Source organism: Tyto alba, unplaced genomic scaffold (genome assembly GCF_018691265.1).
Source record: "Tyto alba isolate M040663 unplaced genomic scaffold, T.alba_DEE_v4.0 Super-Scaffold_1, whole genome shotgun sequence".
Classification (NCBI taxonomy): domain Eukaryota; kingdom Metazoa; phylum Chordata; class Aves; order Strigiformes; family Tytonidae; genus Tyto; species Tyto alba.
In genome coordinates, this window is record NW_024881261.1 from 40,344,422 (window position 1) to 40,363,747 (window position 19,326).

Below are 19,326 nucleotides of genomic sequence, written 5' to 3' on the forward strand. Positions count from 1 at the left end.
AAGCAATAGTTACATTCAGATAAGAGTAACTGAGAATTCATACACAAAGTCTCAAACTCTCTAAAGCAAGACTCAGTCCTGTAAAAGTCCACAATGCATTAATATTAATACCATTAATTATTTATGATATCTCCTATACTATTAGCTTACCAGCTCCACCAATCAGCTCACTTTATTAGAAGTAATGAAACGTGGACCTAGAGTTAACCTTACATGGGAACCTGTTATCCTCTTGTAACAATATAGCACTTCAAATATAGGCTTCCTTCTTGTGTATACGTATATACACACACACACATATCCCTTTTGTCTTCAATTCATATGTGAAGTATAATAAACTTGTTTATACATCTCCATATTAAATGGAATTCAGTAATCACTACAATGTACCTCTTTTTTCTTACTTAAAGCAATGTCTATACATTGATAGTGTTTCAATGAATGTTGGGCAAAGAAAATGTAGAAATCCAACAACAGTAACTACTAAAATAATACCAAGCAGCCAAAGTAACACACAAGGAATTGATAAAAAAAAACCCTGCTATCCAGTAAGAAGAGTTAAATATTAAGGATATTCAAAGTATAACCAAAAAAAAAAAAAAAAAGTTGACTTCTTTTAAAATTGAAGGTTAACTGTGGTGTAAGGAAAAGGGGATGAAGGAGAGAGAGGCTAACAGAAAGTACTAACAGAGCAGTTGCTACTGCACCAAGTTTAGACGCATATCAACAAATTAGCCATGTACAAGCTCATAAGTTTACTAAGCCTCAACTCTAAAAACTGCAAAAATTAGCTAAAGTGCTGCTTGGCATGTTAGCCTGTTACGAGCAATTCTCTGAAAATAAATTCCTCCAAGGAAGGGTACAGTTGTGGAAGCTATACTTCCCAACAAACATTAATTTCCAGCACAAATAATTGAAAAGCAAGTGTTAAGATCTTTTCTATTTCACTGCAGGGAAACCACACTGATAGGAAAGACACTGACTTCAGTTTCACAAAGCACATTCTGCCTAAATAGAAAAACAGCTATTTTTTTTTTTACTGGCTCCCCCCGCTCTAATTCTAATGGAATGAGGGGTTCATGGTGCCAGATTTTTCTAAACAGGTGAATAAACTATTAGTTCTGGGAGGCAATTTTACCTTGACTTAATTCCTAGGGAAAGAAAAGCAAGAAGAAAATCCAGCCTGACCTCGTAGTTCAAAGTTTGTTGTTTGGGGTTATGCAGCAATTTTCCCCAGCAGGTCTGTACACAGAGTAACAGCAGCTCACCAGTCTCAGCTTCCACAAGAAACCTGCTAAAACCCAGAGCGGCAGCGATTCCCGTGCGACGCACGCATCTGGCAGAGAAAGAACCGGAGGAGCAGTACTGACGAGAAAATAAATAAGTAAATAAATACCTTCGCATCTCAGACCAAGACACCCACAATCGTTCTCCACCTTCTCCTCCGCATCCCAAGCGCTTCGGTTGCCCGAACGGCCGGCGGCGGGCTCCGGGAGGGCCCTGCCTGCCCTCTGCCTGCAGCTCCCCGGCACCGCCGGGCAGGGAAGGAGGGAGGGAGGGAGGGAGGGAGGGAGGGAGGGAGGGAGGGAGGGAGGGAGGGAGGGAGGGAGGGAGGGAGGGAGGGAGGGAGGGAGGGAGGGAGGGAGCGAGGGAGCGAGGGAGCGAGGGAGGGAGGGAGCGAGGGAGCGAGGGAGCGAGGGACCGCCGGGCAGGGATGCGGGGACCGCCGGGCAGGGATGCGGGGACTGCCGGGGGATGCGGGGACCTCCGGGCAGGGATGCGGGGACTGCCGGGGGATGCGGGGCCCGCCGGGGGATGCGGGGACCGCCGGGGGATGCGGGGCCCGCTGGGGGATGCGGGGACTGCCGGGCAGGGATGCGGGGGCCACCGCCCCCCTCCCCGGCTGCAGCCGGTCCCCAGGGACAGCTGGTGTGAGGGGCTTGCCGCCCGCCCGCCCCGTCAGCCTCCCCCACAGCTCCGTGCTGGCTCTTCCCCTCGGCTCAGCATCTTCACGCTTGTTTATGAGCTCATTTGACAGGACAGGAGTAATCTCTTTGAAGCCCTTCTCAACACAGCCACGCTGCTACTTAAGTCTACATTGCCCGAAATAACGGTGCCCGATGCGATTGGCTAAAATGTAAGACGGCACCATCTTTTGAAAAATACTTCAGCCTTTCATTTATCTTCATTAAATTCAAACAGCATTCACTGAAACTCCCACTTGCAAAAAAGCCTGCACAGACTCACAATGCAAATCATATGAGACTGCACAGGAATCTAATCAAGTTTATTAAAAGTTGAATCATTAATAAGAACAGGTGGGTTTTCACACCGAGCACCAACCCTCCCCAGAGCCTACATCTGTAAACCTGCCTGAATTTGGGCTTAGCTTTAAACAGTAACGTCTGTGGCTGCAAGTTCCAGCAGAAGCCAGAGAAGTGCACTTACAGAACTTGCTGTGAAATGGAGAGAATGCTGTGATGGTGCTTCGGACCTTCTCGGCAAGGGATGGGCACCAGTTAAATATGACTAGCCTGGAAATAAAAGCTGGCTGTTACCTTCTAAAAGGCTTTTGTGGACAAAGCAAAATAACTTCAGAGGTTCTGGGCCCATTTCCTACTGTATTGTTGTCCCTCTTACAAAAAAAGTGCAATTTTTTCAAAATAAGAGTATTTTTTGTCAGGGTACAGGGTGAGACTAAGTACAAGCTCATGACAAAAGATTTATATGGTGAAATAACCTGTGTGAAATAATACCATAGCACATCAGTTACTTGAAAACTTGTACTAGGACTAAACTTGCTCATCAGCTCTTTTAAAATAAAATATACAGAATTATTGCAAAACTGTCTAATGACACTGGTTCCCATACACAAGCCCTACGTAGCAATAAGAGTTCAAATCTTAATTTCCCTCAAAAGAAACTCACAGAACTATAATTGAGATTAATCAGAATGAGCATTTTTGTTGTCCTATGAGACCAAGAGTATTATTGATACCAGAACATCGAAACTTAAAAAAAAAAAAAAAAAAAAGAAACCAAACAAAACAAAACAAACAACCACCCCCCCAAAAAAAAAAAAAAAAAAAAAACCAAACAAACACAAAAAGCCCCCCACAACAAAAAAACAAAAACCAACCAACCGAAACCTGATGTGTATATACAGTAAAAAGCAGGGTAATCACTCTTTCCCAGAGTAGATGTGTGCATTGAGTTTGTTCTACCATCTCTTAGTAAGCTTGAGCTTTCCTGTGACACACACCTGTCCATAGCATAAGCCACAAACATATACTTCTGTAACAGTATCCAGTGCTCACGTGTTCTCGAAACATCAAGACAAGTTCCCATTAAATCAACAGTACAGGATCTTTGAGCCAGAATTTTTCTTTCCCCAACAACAAAAGCCTTCCTACAGGCAAGAAGAGGAACTGCCACAGAGTGAGAGAAAGGACTTCTTGCTTCATCACAGACATGTCTATTAAATATTTTATACACCACAAGAATAGTATTGTTCTTACTTTCACATTTTCTCAGAACGTTATCAGAAGCAACTAATTCACCTTATGGTCTACAATACTTGAGTGCTTCGCATAAGGAAGTTATTTTGGAAGTGTGAAAATCTGACAAAAAGAATGATGACTGACTTGAAAGGTGCTCATTAATTTCTTTACCTTCTGTGAGGATCCTGTATTTCACCAATGAATACGTCCAAAACATATACAAGGTCATCATTTCGCAGAGGGTTTTCCCTGCAATCAACTGATGAGCATGCCGAAGTCTTCTTGAAATGTATTTACACAGTTATAGTGCAGCATGGAGAAGATAAAAATACAATATTGCCAGACTCAGAGGTGTATTCTTCTGCGTTTGGGGATAAGGAGTCTGGGAAATAAATTCTGCTTTTGTAAAAAGCTGGAGCTAAGGTCCCACTAAAGCCTTGCTTGTCCTTCGCTGACCCTATCCTCACCCACCCCGTCCAGGAGGGTGTACCTCTCCTAGGAACGCACCTTCAACCACCACTGCCCCAGACAGACAGACCTTCTGACTTACTGCACGGCTCTGACTCTCCTCACAGTTTTATGTGGATACAACAGGCTCTTCAGCTGAGCCTTTTAAAATATATACTTGTATAAAGTTACTTCTCATCTTCCAGCTATTTTAAACACTTTATATGACATGGAGATCATTGGAAATTATGGAGCCTGTCCTCCCAAAACACATTTCTGGGCATACAAAGGAGAAGAAGGTGATTGGGCTCAGTCAGCCTGGATTTACCGAAGCTAAATCATGCCTGACCAACTTAACAGTGATAAAATAACAGAAATAGTAAAGTGATAAAAAGTGGATGAGGGGACAGTAGCTGTCCTTTCTCTTGACTTTCCTAAGACTTTCAGCACTGTCTTCCACCTCGTTTTTGTATCCAAGTGAGGATGGCACAATTTAAATGGGTGAACTAAAAAACTGGTTGAATGATGGGGCTCAGGTGTGGCAGGAGGAGAGACAACAGGCATAAGCTGAAACAATGACATAAGGATATGGGGAATAACCTTCCCCCAAGAGCAGAGGAAAGCGGTGCAGCAGGTTGCCAGTGAGGCTGTCATGGTTTGAGCCCAAAGGGCACCTGAGCACCATGCAGCTGCTCAGATTCCCCCTTCCCGTCAGGGATGGGGAAGAGAATAAACAACAAAAGGCTCAGGGATAGAGACAAGGACAGGGAGGGGTGACTCACCCATTATGGTCACGGGCAAAAGACAGACTTGATTGGAGAAGAAAAAGAACATCAATTTAAGTTGAACATCACCACCACTGATTTACCAGAGTAGGACAGTGAGAAATACAACCCGTATCTTACAACCACATTTCCCCTATCCCTCCCTTCTTCCCATGATCAGCTTTGCTCCTGATTTCTCTCCCTCCACCCTGCCAGCAGTGCAGGGGGGCAGGGGATGGGGGTTGCGGTCAGTCCCACTGCTCCTTCCTCCTTGCGGGGAGGACTCCTCATACTCTTCCCCAGCTCCAAGGTGGGGTCCCTCTCACAGGAGACAGCCCTTTCTCCTATGTGAGTCCATCCCACGGGCTGCAGCTCTTCCCAGACAGCTCCAGGACGGGTCCCTCTGTGGGCTGCAGCCCTCCCAGCAACAGGCTGCTCCAGCACGAGCTGCCCTCAGAGTCCCGGCCTTCTTCGGGCACAGCCCCCTGCTCCACCGTGGGCTCCTCCAGGGGCTGCAGGCAGCATCTGCTCCACCGTGGGCTCCTCCACAGGCTGCAGGTGGCATCTGCTCCACCGTGGGCTCCTCCGTGGGCTGCAGGTGGCATCTGCTCCATCATGGACCTCCACAGGCTGCAGGGGGGCATCTCAGTGTTTGCAGAGGTATTTCCCCTCACTCCTCCTTTCTTCAGCTGACCTCGGTGTTTGCAGAGGTGTCTCCTTCACAACTCCCACTCCTCCTCCCAGGTTCCCATTCTTAAATATGTTATCACAGAGAAACAAGCACCCTTGCTAATTGGCTCAGCCTTGGCCACAAGCAGGTCCAACTTGGAGCCAGGAGAGCTTCCAGAAGCTTCTCCAGGGGCCACCGCTGTAGCACCCTCCCCAGTAGCAAAACCCCGCCACACACACACAGATTCAACACACAGGTTTTCAAACCGGACAAAGCCCTCAAGAGCCTGGTCTGACCCCAGAGCAGGCCCTGCTCTGAGCAGGAGGGTGTACCACAGACCTCCCATGGTCCCTGCCAACAAATTTGCTATCATTCCAAGTTTTTCCTCCAAGTTACATACTCATATAAGCAGGCGACCAGTTCTTTCATTGTTGAGTAATTGCTAAATATAGTTGAGAAACAGTAGCTACTACTTAGAAAACAAATGTTGGATGAAGTCTTAAAGTTACCAACATACATATTTCCAGTTAAAAGCAAGACCATAACTGTTCCAAACAGTTAAAAATATTCATGATTTTAAGATTTTGTGTAGTTTAGCTGAGGCAAACGAAACTACTTGCAGCTTTCCACTGTAATGTTTTGCAACATAAGGATCAGTGTAAGCAGCATAAGGCGGCTGTTGGAATTACACTAGACAAAGTACAGAATCATTTTATCTATGACCCAATGCAACATTTTTACTATCTTCCTGAAAAGCAGAAAGTCTGCTGCTCTAGAAGGCAGAAAATGCAGATGGCAACTCAACAACTCTGATCAAACTGATTTCAGGGAGGAAGGAGAATTAAAAATTGCTCCTGGCTTAGTTCTTTTATTTTCAATTTAGTTGGTTTGAACCCAGAGTAAAAAAATTGGCTGTCCTGTAATTCCCTGCAAACAGGAGTCTATAATAAAATGCTGACCACCTCTTAACTACAGTAAAACTAGCAGGCCCATTTTAATGTGCCACCAGGCATTCAAAAAAGGCCATCCTTCTTGCATGTGAAGAGATTTGAAGTACTAGATGGTAAAAAGAAAACTAACCACAATTTGCACAGAGGCACATCACAAACATCCTAAGTGATTCTGCTCATACTTTTTTCAGTGTTTTTGTCACCGAGAGGCAAGGTGTAAAGAAACACGACCGCAGCCAACTGTGGAAGGAACTGGGAAGGCTGGAACGTGTTCTGCAGAGACCTGCAATCTGCCCATCTGTTCACAGGGAGGGATTATATCAAATCCCATTGAGCTTTCATATTGACAAATCCAGGAGGAGCAGCAATTGGTTTACTGAAGTTTGTTAGATTTATAATTTTATCACAAATTCGTCTCAAGGCAAGTTCATTCATAGTATTAATTTTTCTCCCTTTTCAACGGCTCATTTGTTCTGTAGCACTATAAATATTATGTGAATGAAAATCACAGGAAATCGTTATTCTGTGCTCCAGTGCTTTATTAAAAGATATGTTTCCAAAAAAAAAAAAAAAAAAAAAAGAAAATCATAAAGCTAATTGTATCTGCATTTACACAGCTCCTTTCAGAAAGATTATCTAAAACTCTTTATAGAGCATCAAATTACAAAGCCACAGCACTGACTATATGCAAACAATCAGATATATTCCGTATGCAGCTGTGAAGACTGCCATAAACATTTATATTCATGCCGGTTCATCTGTGCTAGGATTAACGGAGTGAGAAAAGCTGGCCAAGGACACCTATTTAAAGAACAAGGAGGTTTAAGTAGATGGAACCAGCACAGTAACTTCTCATCTAAAGTCCAGCACAGCTAATGATGATGTAACCTGGAATTCTTACTGTAAAGGCAACATTTTGGGCACAACCCCACCTTGTCCTGCCAAGGAAATCATGCTTGATGTGTGAGGAGCCGTTTTGGTGCAGGTCCTCAGAATACCTGCACAAAACTGCCAGGAAAAGGACTCTGTGAACACACGCGGGGGCTTTGCACAGACCGGGACTCGGCCAGCGTACACGTGCTCACAGCCTGGTATGGACGAGACCCTGATTCTTCACCGCTGCGAGGCTCGCTGGGGGAGCAGAAGGAAGAGCCCCCAGTGCAACACAGTAGAATGTGGCCAGGCTGGCAGTGCTGAATTGAGACAAGATTTCAGGGAAATATGTGGAACTGTTAGTGCCTAAACCAAACCCACAGACTTGAAATGCCCCTCCTTCACATCGTAACTCTGTGCTGCTGGGAGACCACAGCTGGTGCTGCATTTTGACCTTCACATTTCCCAGCTGTCTCAAGCTCCATCTCTGTGAAGACTCAGAACTGTTTTAGCCCCACCAAGGCTGAGAAACATAACATTTTCCACCTTAAGCCAAGTGAAATCCAGAGACTAAGAGCCCAGCTGTATAGGCTTCCCTACACATCATATCCTATGACCTCACTCTCACATCCCACACCCTTCGCAAAATTATTACTACAGGTTTCTATAAAAACTCAGCCAGAGAAGGCATGGAGGTGGCTATCATCCTCCACACAGGAAATGAAACCAAACTCAAGTCCTTCAAGACCAGAAAAAAAAACAAGACAATACCACTTCTGTTTTGCAGGAAAACGCTCTAGGCACCAGGATAGTAACAATTCTGGCAGAGACGCTCCTCACCTCTGCTGCTGAATCCCTGCTAGCAAAGCAGGTTTTAGTGGGCTGTAAAGCCAGATTAGGAGGTAACTCCTCTGTAGCCTGGTGATCAGGCTGTTTAATGCAAAATGCAGAGAAAGTCCTGGGACAGAATCCCCTTCCACTGGCATGTTTTAAAGAGAAAATATGAGCTCTGCTTAACCCTTGGAAGAAAGAGGATAAAAATCTATCCCTAAAGCAGCAGTCCAGTGGGTGGGCACAAAGCTCCCCCTCCCTCAGCCCTGACTCAGAGGATGCTGCCCTGGTATGCTCCTCCTTCTCCGGGGTCACTGTGTTGTGGCATCTGGTGTCATGTTTGCAGAGCACAGTGAAGGGACTCCGGAGCCTAGCAGGCTGCCCAGGGCAGTGCAGAGGCTAACGGCAGCTGCCCGGGTGCAAGGTTCATAAAATCAGGCATGGTGTCATCCTAGCCACAGCTCCGAGCTTTTAGGGCCAGCACATCCTAGAGAGGCTCACTATCTCACGCGAGGTTCCGGTTAGGATCCAGGGAGCCCAGAAGATGCAGATGGGTTAAAATTCACTTAATATTTGAAAGGGGCAGAGGCACGTAGCAAATACGTATCTCTACACATACATGTATATAAATACAAATATAAAATTATGCATATATATATATATACACACACACATACATATATTACAAAGTGCCTAGTACGTGTGTACATTTTACTTGGTGGTGTAAGAGTTTAGCAGCTCTCAAAGCTTAGAAGCACCCCTTTTGACCATTTGAAGCCTACCCAAATTTGGAAAACCAAACAAGCACATCAAGCACAAGACAGTGCCAAACTACTAAAGCTACAGTCAGCCAATAAATAGGAATTATAATTCTCTCTCTGAATATAATGGCTGCCAGAGGTGTGTCTGAAGAGCTCTCTTTGGTAACACAATAGTGACAACCCACTGTGACCTCCAAATGCCATGGTCTTGTCCTAGAAGTATCTCTGCAGTTCACATGCCTATGCCCTTCAGTTACTGTCAACAAGCAGGCAAAAAAATATCAGCTTTGAAAACAGTTTTCTTCCGTGAACAACTGTTCACCAAAGCGTGAAACCTACAGCTTCACAACCACCATGTCCGAGTGGTGGCCTGACCTCCACTCACTACTACGGCAATGAGGAGGTAAGCGGCTGAGCTACAGATGAAGACTGTTTTACTCCTGTCCCACTTAAACCCAACTTGATTGGAGTTGCGTTCTGATTCCTTCTCACTAGGTGAGCTGAAAGCAGGAGCAGGGGAAACAAACAAAAAATACTTAAATGATTTGCTCATCCTCCAGCAATAAAAGGACAGAAAAATGCACCACACAAAATGAACTGCCCTGTGGAAGAAATGAGTATTTTATATCCAAATATTAGTTCTTATGAGAGATCTGACATCTCCTCAACTATCAATTTTTTAAAAACCATAATTCTGTCTGGGAGATTTCCCTAATTGCTCCAGCAATAAACCAAAAATTTCACTAGGACTTTTTGGCATATTTGTTTCTGGTTTCTGGTACCTTCTCCCATCCTTTGCTCAGTTTCCAACTGCCACACTCAATGCTTTTCACTACCTGAAAATGTATTCCTCACATGGTTATTCTCTAATAGTTTACCACAACTAAATTTTTTGAAAGGTAGAAGTCTCTCTTTGAAAACGCTGCTTTAAAGCCCTGCTTGAGCATCAGAGAGCACTACAGCATAGCATACTCTATGTACAGTAAAGTATCCAGTGCATTTACTTTTAGTAAACTACTACACAATGGTTTATATTATTCTTGTTTTCACAGTTCACCACACAGACCTTGATCAGTAGTTACTACATACTGAAGATTTACCAAAAAAAAAAAAAAAAAAAAGTAGTACTTTTTGCTATCCAACCTGCATTGATTTTCCCCAGGACACAATGGCAACCTCTGTTCCAGCACTGACACTTGTGGTTGGATTGTCATTTGAATTCCACTTCAAACAAAAACCGCTTTATTCTCATAGTTCTATATACCACATACCTCCAAGTTAACTGAGGACTCTCAATCAACTGCATGCTAGTTCCTTGTGAGTCTGGGCTAATTCCCACACATTAGAGAAGGAGATCCTTAGAGTCGCCCAGGTCCTAAACGCTACTGCTAGAGTGTTTTGTTTCTTTCTAAATCATCTTTCTAGAGAAAAAACACACTCTCTCTCCCTTCCCTTCTGGCAATAAGAAGGGACATATGAGCCAGGCTTGGGGTTGGAGATTGGACTGCGATGGGGAAAAAAATCACCCTTTATGGGCACGAGCAAGAGGCAGATGTGTTAGGGGAAGAAAAAAAAGAACATACATTTATTACAGACACTAACAACACGTAACAGAGTAGGACAGTGAGAAGCATTGCCACATCTTGAGAACACCTTCCCCCCACCCCTCCCTTCTTCCTGGGCTCAGCTCTGCTCCCGATATCTCTACCTCCTCCCCCAGTGGCGCAGGGGCAGGGAATGGGGGGTGCAGTCAGTGCTGCCACTTCCTTCATCTTCGGTGAGGGGAGTCTCCGAAACTTGTTCCTCCTGCTCCATCGTGGTCCCCCTCTCACAGCAGACAGTCCTCCACAAACTTTCTAAGACGTGAGTCCCTCCCATGGGCCGCAGCGTTCCCCACACTGCTCCGTCGTGGGTCACCAACTTCCTCCGACTGGATTCCCTCCCACAGCTGCAGCCCTTCCCGAGCTGCTCCGGCGTGGGACACCCCCACATGCTGAAATCCTCCCAGCGCTGAATTACAGCAGCGGGGCTGCCTTTTCCTATGAGACCCCGGCCTTCTTTGGGCACAGCACCTTGACCATCCAGGCAAAAAGCACAGGCCATAAATCAGTGTCTGCTCCACCGTAGATCTCCATGGGTGGCAGGGGGGGTCTGCCCTGCCGTCTCACCACAGGATACAGGGGAGTCTCTGCTCCAGCACACCTCCCCCCTCCTTTCTTCCTCCGTTCCTCCACTGACCTTGGTGTTCGCGCAGCTGCAGCAACTCCTCCTCACCAGTCCCACTGCTCCTCACCACGTCCCTTCTTAAATACGTTATCGCAGAGGCGCAGCTGATGGGCTCAGTTTTGGTGCAGAGGTGGAGCTGGGGGAGCTTCGAGAACCTTCTCACAGGGAGCCGCCCCTATAGCCCCCTCCCCTGCTACCAAAAACCCCACCACTCACTCAAACCAGGACAATTACCCATTCATTATTGCTATCTGCACCCAAAGTATCAGAGGAGGTGAACTAAGGCCACCAATCTCTGACTGTGAATTAGTTCCCAGACCACCTACCACCAATGCCATGTGTATTTGCCCCGATTAACACAATGATCATGCGGTTACTTGTTGTCAGTAACAAACCTACAGTCACAAATCCCTCCCCTCTCCTTTTGTGGTGTCCTTATGCAACTGCTCTCCAAGGAATGCTGAGCACTGTTCCTCTAAATAGAAGGTCTTGAAACTCCATGAAAAATGGTCAGAGGCAGAAAATTTAGATCATTTTTTTGTTCTTCAACACAAAATGAAGATTTTCCTGAAATTCAAAGGAGTATTTGCCCTCCTGAATCCTTGACTCTTCTAGATGAAGGCTTGTTCCTAAAGTCCGCAGGCATCACTTGGCAGGGGTATCCATTCTCTTACTTGAACAGAAGCTTGAGCTCTCCCTTTTAGACTTTGTCCACACCTTCTCCACTTCTTCCCCTACTTCAGTTCTTCCCCTTTTCCCAGTCTGTTTCTCCCTCAGAAGACAGAGAAGACTTAAATTATCACTGAGAGCTTCCAATAAAAAGATGACGGCAAAGAAGTGCTTCTTTGCCCAAATACACACACACAAACTTCAAATATCCCATCCCACACACCTGCCAGAGAACCAGCAGGAGAGGAGAATTACCCACTTTTCTCCAAACCCCTTTTTCTCATTTCTGGGCAAAGGGTGAGTTTCAATGCACTTTTATCAGCATCTCAAAAAAGCACCAACTGGCATGTCTCAGAGGCTGCTCTTTTGGTTTCCACCTTTGGATCACAGTGTTTTGCTTTACTTTTTCTTCTCTGAGTAAGCGTGAATATTTAGGGTGAGAGTCTTAAAATAAAACCAGGAGTTCACAGTTCTGCAATTCTGTGTCTCTGCTAATATCAGACTCTTGAGGATTAAAGAAAAAAGGAGCCTTTGACATCAGTTCAACACAATGGCAGCACTGCCATTTTTTATGATGCTGAAGCACATACAATAAGTGAGCAGGGAGCAAATAATCACCTTTCTAATGCCAGTGAGCTTATTGTGCACGTGGCTGGAGCGCATTGACTTGAGCTAGGAGGAGCAAAAAGGAATCAGGCATTCTGGATTCTCCATAGCACCCGTGACAAATCACAGAGCAGTGAACTGCCAGGTTTTCAGATTCTTTTCTAAAATTGGCAGTATTTGCTTTTTAAAATGCTCTGCATAGCTGTTATTTATTTACTGTTGAAAATTCTTGATTGTTTGGATAGATACCGTGCAGTAGAAAGAATGCACAATGTGTATATATAATATTTTTCCTCACATTTCTTATCCAGTTGACGAAGGAAGATTGTAACCACTCAATGCCTCCAACTTCACCTCTCAGAATCATTTCTATGTTAATGCATTATTATGTGATAGACTTTGAGCAAGGGTCAAGTAGCTCGTAGAAGTAGCAACACTGTGCAATATTGTGACAGTTAATGGAAACATATTTAAAGTATATTGAAAAGAACAAAAGTGGATTAAGAATACCTTTAAGTATTCCCTAAATTCATTTTTATGTTGATTCAGGTCTTACAGGAAATAAGATAAAATATTTCAGATGGACCTGCAGGGGGTTTTTAAGTATAATACAGAAAAGACTGATATGATTAACATTCTCGTTTAAAATCTTTTGCAGTTAACCCCCTTATCCCTTTTCCATCTTCATGTGTTGCTCTCTACCCCATCCCTAATTTTTATGTTGAAGTATTCCACAGCTGGATGAAACACCTCCAGAGAAAAGCACAGCAGTAAGCACCATCAGTGTTTGACTGAATCAAATTCTTCAGCTAAGAACCGCTTCTCCACTTAAGAAAAATTGGTCTCCAGGTATATGCTGAGCCTAGTAAAGGAGTCAGAGGAAGGCAGGTTCTTCTTAAGCTTTGGTGATTTTCTGACTGAAACCTCAGTATCTGCAACCGTTACATAGGTTGTGCTAATAGAGGATAACTGTTTAGAAACATCCTTGTTAGTTCTTTTTAGATGAGACAACAAAAGGAAGGAAGAAACCTGTGCAGATGCTTTACCAGCAGTGGTAGTTCTCAACATCCATTTGCCCTTATTTCTGCTTTCTCCCACGTCACCGTATGTATGAAGCCACTGCTACAAATTTACTTGCAGAATGACTATGCTGTCCTCTTCAAACTCTTCCTTCCCTCTCCTGTTATAATTGCAAAATGCAAGTGGATAGATGGAGAACACAGTTTTGTAATGCACTTTTTAAATTCATATTTATATTTTATCATGAAAATGTAATTCAAAACATGGTCCAGATGTCAACAATGCCTTTTCTCTCTCTCTTCTAAATGCTAATTATGATCACATAATTTGTCTTGGTCAAAACAGCTCCCCTGCTTTAAGCTTAATCCTTTCTTATCCCTACTGTCTTCTTTCTTTCCAGCTCTCCTGGTATTTTCTCTTATTGTTAACTCTTCTTTCTCCATTCTCTGTACATCTGCACCAATCTTTCAACTAGTTCCAAGTCTCAACGATGCATATCTATTCCTCCTTTCTTGCCACTCCCCTTATTTCCTCCGTGCCCACCCCCACCAGTTCCTACGCCTCACTCACTTCCTCCTCCTGTCTCTCGAGAACCTCTTCTTTCCTGGAACCTCTTTCTTTTCTGCTCTGCTGTTTCCTCCCCGGGTACTTGGACAATCCGCTTCTCTCTTTCTCCTCCCATCCTCTTTCCATGTCACCCTCTTGGCTGTCCCTACCTCCTTTCTTGTGCACTCTTCCCCTCACTGACTCTTTTGAGGGGCTCTTGGATGACTTCTTTCAGCTGCTGAGGTCTCAACAGTCACATCCTGAATCCACTTCCAGTGGAATCCACTTCTACCTTGCTGTCATTTCTCTCTTTATCTCTCCACCGGTACCCTACTTCCCAAACAGGTTTTTCAAAACATACACAATTTCTAAACCTGACTGTCAGCTGTCTGTTAGCTTTCCTACATCCATGTTTTTCCACAGACAAATACACACTATCCTTCAGAGTGTGCTGTTCCCATATATTACATTCCCAGTGCACTTTTACCTCCTGTGATTCATAGCCCCTGGGCAGAAGTATCTACAGAGACTGAACTCCTGCCACAAGTATGCCAGCTTCTGGAAGCAGCCCCATATCTGACTAAGGGAGGTCAGGGATCCCACATCCCTTTTTTCAGCACAGATTCCAAGTGTTTTCACACTCTGGGGAAATAGATGGAGAGAGCTCGTCCTGAAGAGCTGTGACTGCTGGGTAGGAGACTCAGATTTACTCCTGGAATCAACATCACACTTCATTCCCTTCCACTGACCCAGACTGGATCGGATGAGATCCTGATGTAAATGAATTAATGCTCACAGTCTAGCTTGGTGAAAACATTCTGTCTGCAAATGGACTTCAGGGCAATGCTTTATGAGCACATAAAGTCATTACTATGCAGCTGCTCCCTCAGAAAGGAAAACAGTTCAGTAAGAAACCAGAGGGATGGCTGAGCTCTGACCAGACTCTGTCCTGTCCCTAGTGTTCACCACTAGCTACCTGCTAACAGCAGCAGATTACTTTAGAAGATCATTTTCAACCATGTATTGAAAAACATCCAGGGAAAAAAAGGAAAACTAAAAAAGAAAAACAACCCCGCAGCGAAGATCCTAGGTATATCACTTACTACTTGGTGGTGTAAAGGCTTTTCATCACCTGAGAGCTTACCCTGCTACCTAAACAGTGCAAAAAAACAAAAGGCACACTTGGTGTTGGATGTCAGGTTCACGTGTGCAGCTGATTCAGAATGCCTCCTGTCCCACCTTCTTTCTCTCCAAATAAAAAAACAAACAAACAAACAAACAAACAAAACTAAAAAAACCCAAACAAAAACTACTGTGGAGAGTTTAATAACCCATGAGTGGGCCATGCCCTGAGCACAAGGTGAATTGAGGCTGAAAACAGTGCTCTTGCAGAAAGCAGGAACTGCACTTCCTAAGGGATGCGTACAGGGCGACACTCCCTCCCGCTCAACCCATCTGAGCATATGCTCCAGGTAAATCTAATAATAATACTGGAATAGAGTTAGGCCAGGGCACAATGGTAATCATTTTAATGCCCACAATATGCAGTTCAAAACAGAGGAATTTATCTAAATGACATACTTTCTAGACTTAGTTGTATCTATTATGGCCATGACACTAGCGGGTCAACGTCAAACACTGAACAGTAAAACCAGCTGAGCTACAAAAGAAAACAGATGATCCTGCAAATTTCTCTGCTGCTCTGCTCATCTATTACCCGTTGTGTCTGATAGCAGATTAAGAATAATGACAAATCATATTCAATAAACTCAAAATGTGAAGCAATGGAACTGTTTTGCATTCTTGCTGATAATTATAACTGATCTCAAATATCAGATTGTTACCAATCCTCATATGATGAGACAGCAGCTCATTAATGAAGGAAAATTGAGATTTTGTTTGCATTGTACTGAATTATAATTATCCAGAAATAAATACTCTATTGTTATACATCCAGAAGCAAACAGTTTTGACACAAAGTCACCGTCTTACCTTTCACGTGTTTGGCTAAAATGTCACATCTACCTTTTTGAACCACAGAGGTACATATAATTGTCAAACAGAAACATCTGCGATAATTCTGTGATCTGTACCTAATTTTCAAGGGAGAACAGCACTTCATTTTATGATTTATACAAGTTGGATATCCAACATTTACATTCAGTACAACTAAATGTTATTAATTTTAGATTAGAATAATACTAGGAAGTGGAGATCCTTCTGAGTATAAATTGATACAAACGAGAAATAATGCATATATAAAGTACAAACATACATCCATTCATGATAGAAGCCCTTATTTCTAAATACCCACACACTTTTTGTAAGGGAGAGGGAAGAAATATTTTAATTTCTTCAAAAACAACAAAAAAATTCTCACAAAAGTAAGTGATACAAGAGCCTTTTCTTTGCAAAGCAACATGTTAGAGTTCAGCTGGTTTTACTAGGGACATTCATTTATACTGGGGAGATACACTATTTTGGTAGTTCAGAAAAAAATGTAACTACCTCTCCCCCCTAATTCACTTTTAGGTTGAGTAATGAAAAATTTCAATCAGGAAGTGAATTTTCAGGATGATAAGCACTGAAGTAGTACACTTCAGCTAAGATCTACGTATAATTTTTACTATAGCAGAACTTACATTATGACATGTTATTCTAAGCTGTTACACTTGATTATGACAATCTTCTTCTTTTTTTTTATATATAAGAAGTGCCACATTCCCATTCTAGAATATGGCATGACAAGGGCAGGTTTTTCCTCCTGTCCCCTTCCCCCTGGGAATTACCTTTGCCATAGTGGCACCCACAAGTACACTTTAAACAGAGATCTTCCTTCTTACATGCACGCCCGGGTCAGTCCTTTTGTGACAGCTGCTGTCATTACAGATAGCTAACTTTTGTTCAGCATAAAAAAAATAACTGTTTTCTCTCCCTTGCAAGAGCAATCAACCTTGCCCAGTGATGATATGCTGCCTCACCAGCTCCACCAAAAACTTTGGCTGTTTTGATTGCATGATTTATATTACCTATCGCCAGTTAACTTGCTCATAGCTTTGCTGTTCATTACCTGGAAACCATCAAATTTTCTTCCATGGTGCTGTTTTATGGACCAATCGGTTTCACAAATCAAAGACAGTCACAGTGAAGAATGAAAGTTGACTTTTTTCCCCCTAGAGAATAAGAAGTTGTTTTGGGGAGGATTCAAAACTTGTGTCTTCACAACATAAAATGCGGGTGATCAAGAGAGACAGAAATGGTATCCATCAAAGTGAAATGAGATTAAAAAAAAAAAGGACACAAATAGTTTGCCACAGCTGGAAAAGAGTAAGTTACTGAGAGCCTGGAGGGGCTGGGGGGTATACATGTATGTATGCCCTGAGACCTGACCAAGACTCTCACGTTCACTCCTCTGCTTGCTTTAAGGACCAGCTGAAATTCTGCAGAAATTGAGTCTCCCTTCTTTTGGCAGTGTCTGAATGTGCATACTATTTTTTAGGTCCTAACATGCAATGAGAATTGGTTTATGAAACCTGATGTGCAAACACCTTGGCAGTCTCCCCATTCCTCACTGCCATCCCCTCCAAAAGAAAAGAAAATAAGAGAAGAAAAGAAAACAATCTTCTAAGAAATTCTTTGTGTTTTCAAAGAAATGCAGCATCCCCGTGTAGGGATCTTAAAACAATCCTGTTACGAACATTAACTTTCAATTTACATCTTTTTATTTGGTCCAAAAATAAACCCTATAAATCTAAGGCATTGTGTAAAAACAGTTGTAGCAATAATAATAATACTAATAATGAGGACAGAGGTCTTTTTAAACCATGAACAAATTCCGATTTTCCTCTAAAATTAACTTGTGAAGAATGGGAGCATTTTATAATACTTATGTTCATTGTTTACTTCCTCTATTCAGCTTTCTGGATGCTATTTATAAGAGGAAAGAATGAGTCACTGTCTTGTCTTGGGATGAGCCCTTGGGTATAGTTATATGTAATCATATAAACTGGCACAGATAGGAACTGGGGGGCAGGTGGTTTTCAGGATACAGTGACAGCAACATTCACCGAGTAACAACAAAATCTCTATTGTAGGATTGAATATAACATGAGAAATAAATATTCTTAAGAACAGGAAATACAGAGATAGTCTTGATAAGATAGCGCCCCTCCAAGAGAAAGGCACCCTGATAACTGTCCTGGGGACTTGAGAAAGGTCCAGAAGTGGCTCTGTGGCTGCTGAAGGTTTGCTAAAAGAGCACTTTAACTTGGGAACTTTATTTCCCTACAGCCACTAAATGCTCACTTTTTTGAGAAAATCCATATGGCCTAGAGAACATTAATGCCTGCTACTGAAAATTTCCCATAGCCTCTTATTTCAGAGCTCATTTAGCTTTGCCTCCCAGGAGGCCACAGGATAAGCAAGCATTCCTGAGCTTTCAGAAGCACCTTCAGCGTCAAATAAACCCTGGGCCCTTAGGGCAGGGATAAGCTGTGGCCTGGATGGGTTAAGCAGGGGTTTTGAGCAAGGCTTAAAAAAAGGCTAGATCATGGGTAAAATCTCATTTGTACAAATGGCTGACAAATCAAGGTCACAAATATTAATACAGAGTTCGGATTCCAAGATACATTTTACCTTGAAATAGCAATAGAAACAGATGTTTTTCTGATTTATAATTACTGCTCCTTTCTTTAAAAGTTGCAGCTTTGAAGACCTTGCAGTCACTCATGAGGACAAAAAAGCAGACATAAACTATGTAGCTATTTATGCCACCTATTTACTTACAACAATAATAAATTCTGTGTACCTTGAGCAAAAAGCCGAAAAAGCAGAGACACTTCTATGTGAAGAAACCCTGAATACACTGCCTTTTTCATCATCTCTGGCCAAAATCAAACTCTGCAACAGGTGGCCCCATTACTTTTGAGCTTTGCTTTTAAGGGAGCAGCCTCTGTGCCAGTCCTACCTCTCAGCAGGAATTTCATCGCTCCGGTAATACCCAGATCAGAGCCAACAGCTTGCACAACCATCACCTGACACAGCCTTAGGGCCTCTTACAATCAATGACGACTCCAAAGGAGATGCTCCTAATTCACACCATGTGCTCCTTCAGTCACTTAGCACAGAGGTAACTTCTCTTTTTCTTAAATGGGAACAGCATTTTAGAAGAATTTGGAGGTATTTAGTACTCTGCATTTTTGGAGGCCAGTTAATAAAGATCAGCAGGATAGATTCAGCAGGCTGGAAGGGAAGTACAGAATCTGTAGTTAATTTTCCTTACTTCTCTTCATATACAAACCAGCAAGCACTAATATCCCACACAGACTCGGGGATTACAGGCACTAGCATGGCAGATTTCTTCCTTTGCTTTTATGCCCAATACAAAAGGCTTTAGAAGCTTCAGCACTGATTCTAAAACACTGAAAAAAACCCCATGTACATGGTACAGATTACTGAAGAGTT

The 19,326-nt window shown here is 43.2% G+C and overlaps 1 protein-coding gene across 13 annotated transcripts in view; it reads right to left on the reverse strand.

Annotated features, from left to right (window-relative positions):
• Positions 1-19,326, reverse strand: part of PCDH15 (protocadherin related 15) — an 862,106-nt gene that overhangs the window by 449,660 nt on the left and 393,120 nt on the right. For 11 of the 13 annotated variants that reach the window (XR_006165419.1, XM_042793412.1, XM_042793377.1 and 8 more), the window contains exon 1: positions 1,397-1,574. The exons of the other annotated variants lie outside the window; for them this stretch is intronic. The gene's annotated coding sequence lies outside the window, so the exon portion shown is untranslated. Of the gene's footprint in view, positions 1-1,396; positions 1,575-19,326 lie in introns of those variants that run through there. 13 annotated transcript variants of the gene reach the window in all.